This window comes from Notamacropus eugenii, chromosome 6, assembly GCF_028372415.1.
Source record: "Notamacropus eugenii isolate mMacEug1 chromosome 6, mMacEug1.pri_v2, whole genome shotgun sequence".
NCBI lineage: Eukaryota > Metazoa > Chordata > Mammalia > Diprotodontia > Macropodidae > Notamacropus > Notamacropus eugenii.
In genome coordinates, this window is record NC_092877.1 from 9,610,288 (window position 1) to 9,613,437 (window position 3,150).

Genomic DNA, 3,150 nt, shown 5'->3' on the forward strand with positions numbered 1-3,150 from the left:
CATAAAATAAAAAAACAAAACAAAACCCAAAAACCTAGGTGACAGAGGGGGTTGTGGTGGACCTGGATTCAGGCAGACATTTCTAGCTCTAGACCAAGAGTCAGCAAACTATGACTGGTGTGGCAAGTCCAGCCTATTATTGTATGATCCACATGACCTTGTCAACTGTAGTTTGCTGACCCCATGCAGACCCACAATTCTAAGATACTGGAATCAAAATAACATCAGTGCCAATAATTTAGCACCTGTCCTATTTGCTAGCTATGCAACCAACCCCTCCTTCCTTTGCTTCATAGATTTCTTTACAAACATTATATATATATCTATATATTATGTATATTATATATAATATATATGCATATATATATGCATATATATATATACATATATATATATATATATATATATATGTATGAATACTTCCCTACAGAAATTCCTCTTTGTAAAGTATTCTTGCCTACTCATGTCTACTACGTGCTACTCTATTGCCCTTTGGTTGATGTTCAAACTCAAACCTAGCAGCAGCAGCAGCCCAGACTAGGAGAATTGGTGAGTTAAAGTTCTTCAAGTCTGCAATAAAAAAAGGCCTCCAATAAAATTACATTGCGAAAGATGAGAAAGAAGCAGAATGGCAAGAGTAAGAAAGTTGAGGAAGTGGAACTCGAGGAGTTTGTGGTGGAGAAGGTGTTGGATGAACGAGTAGTGGAATATTTCCTAAAATGGAAAGGCTTTACAGATGCTGACAACCCAAGGAACCCAAAGAAAACTTGGATTATCCAGAGTTAATTGAAGCATTTCTGAATTCTCAGAATACTGGTAAAGAAAAAGATGGAGTCAAGAGTAAGTCTTTTTCTGACAGTGAATCAGATGATAGCAAGTCAAAGAAGAAATGAGAATCAGCTGACAAGTCTCGGGGCTTTGCTTGGGGCCTTGACCCAGAGCATATCATTGGTGCTATGGACAGCAGTGGAGAACTGATGTTTCTCATAAAGTGGAAAGATTCTGATGAGCCCAACTTGGTGCGAATCAAAGAGGCAAACATGAAATGTCCTCAGATAGTCATTGCCTTTTACAAGAAGTGACTGACCTGGCACTCCTGTTCTGAAGAACAGTAATCATTTGCGTTGATATATATATATGTGTGTGTGTGTGTGTGTGTGTGTACATGTATACACGCATATATGTATATGTGTTTATGTATGTATATATACACACATACATACACACATATATATTAGGGATATCAATTTCATTCTTTAATTTGTTAGCAGAGTGAGCACCATCTACATCTAAAGACATTTGAATTGGGTAGGTAGTAGATACAAACTTTCTGTATTTACTTAACATTAACAGAAGAGAGCATTCGATGCTATGGAATTATTAACTTCTTCCACAGTAGAAAGAAACTTTTATAAATACTAATTAATACCTTCTGTAGTCACTACTCTGAATCCTAAGAAATGTTTAGCCTCCATGTAAGCCTAAGGTTAGCTGTTCGAGAGTATGTTGTATCCATGTAGAATTTTGACATTCACTTGAAATCCAACTTACTAATAAAAGGTACATTTTACACCTAGAGGTAAATCTACTGAAAGGTTGCTGCTGGCAGTCATTTCCCATTATTGCCATTATTGCTCAGTTCTGGGGAGCCTAAAAGTCTGTTCCTCCTGCCTGGCAGAAAATGTACTGCCTTCAGTTTTCCAAACACTAACTGTTTTTGAACAGAAAAGAATGATTTTGTAGGCACGTTGCAACCTTGCTGGAGTGTTCGCCATAGTGTAATGCTCAGTGTCCAATCCTATTAAGGTGGTGGTGAGCATCTTCCCTCTGTATGCAAACAACAACTTTACATTTATTATCCAAAATGGATCCTCTCCCCAAAACTTCTATGGTTAGATCTGGCTAGACAAAAGCACCATTTGCTGGGACTTGTGGAAGGGTAGCCATGCATTCTGGCAGCCTCACCAGAAGTCCTACTTCTTGATGTTGCCCAATCCTAGGTTAGAAACTTGCATGGGTAAATGCTGCTGGAATTTTTTTGAACATTTGCCTAAAATGTTAAAATGGAACTGGTTTGGCCTTGATTTTAAAAAAAAGAGAAAAACTTGGAATTCCTTCTTCAGAAAGTAATGGTATCCCATCTTATCTTACCAACCACAAGGGCCTCTCTTAATCATGTGGTAACATCCCCATCTGGTGGAACGTACATATTCTGCTGAGGGGCAGACATTTGGCGGGGTTGTGTTTTTCTAACTATGAACACAAATGGGGTAGCAGATGTACCTATGTTACGTAGTCTTCTGTACTTTGGATGTGTGTGTTTGTCTTTCTTTATCCCAATCTGTCCCTTCAATGGAGGACCAGCCTTTGGAGTATTGGGGTCACTTGGCTACATAGAAGTCAGGCAAAAAAAATGTATTCATTGGAATGTTATACAACTGCGTATCGTTTACTTTATCGTAAGTACTGGTGAACAGTTGTCAATAAATAGTTTTATATTTTTCCTTTTAAAAAGTTTTGGGAGAATAGTATTTAGTAAACACATAATGTCTGTATGAAATGAGAAGGAAAAATACTTACTCAGGACCTACACATCCACAGAAGTGTGCCTGCATTTATTGTAATTTATAAATTAGATTATTTTTCTTTTCAATTAATCACCAGAGAATAGCTAAATGCTTCTCCAGGGTCACATAGCTAGTAAGTGTCTGAGGCCAAAATTGAGCTCAAGTTTTTCTGTCCTACTTGGTGGTGTAAGGGAAAATAGGTGGACACTAAAAACTCACTCTGTTGACAGAAGAGGAAACAGAAGTTCAGTAAGAGAAGTTATACAAGTAGTAAGTGATTAACCCGGTTCCTTTGGATTCTAAATCCAGACATCTTTCCACTGTATGTGGTGAATAAAGGATAAAATTAATAGATATATGGAGAAACAGAAACAGAGATGGAGAGAGAGAGAGAGAGAGAGAGAGAGAGAGAGAGAGAGAGAGAGAGAGAGAGAGAGAGAGAGAGAGAAGGAGGGGGGGGAGAGAGAGAGAGAGAGAGAGAGGGAGGGAGAAAAAGAGGAACACACACACCTTCAGTACTTGCAAAAGATCAATGTGAAGAAAGCCCTCTAAACATGTGTAAAGAAAGCGACGAGTGAGAGGC

General features: G+C 38.2%; 1 pseudogene; it reads left to right on the forward strand.

The window, feature by feature from the left end:
• The first annotated feature begins 612 nt into the window (after positions 1 to 612).
• LOC140511798 (chromobox protein homolog 3 pseudogene) lies at positions 613 to 1,115 on the forward strand (annotated as a pseudogene).
• The last annotated feature ends 2,035 nt before the right edge of the window (positions 1,116 to 3,150 follow it).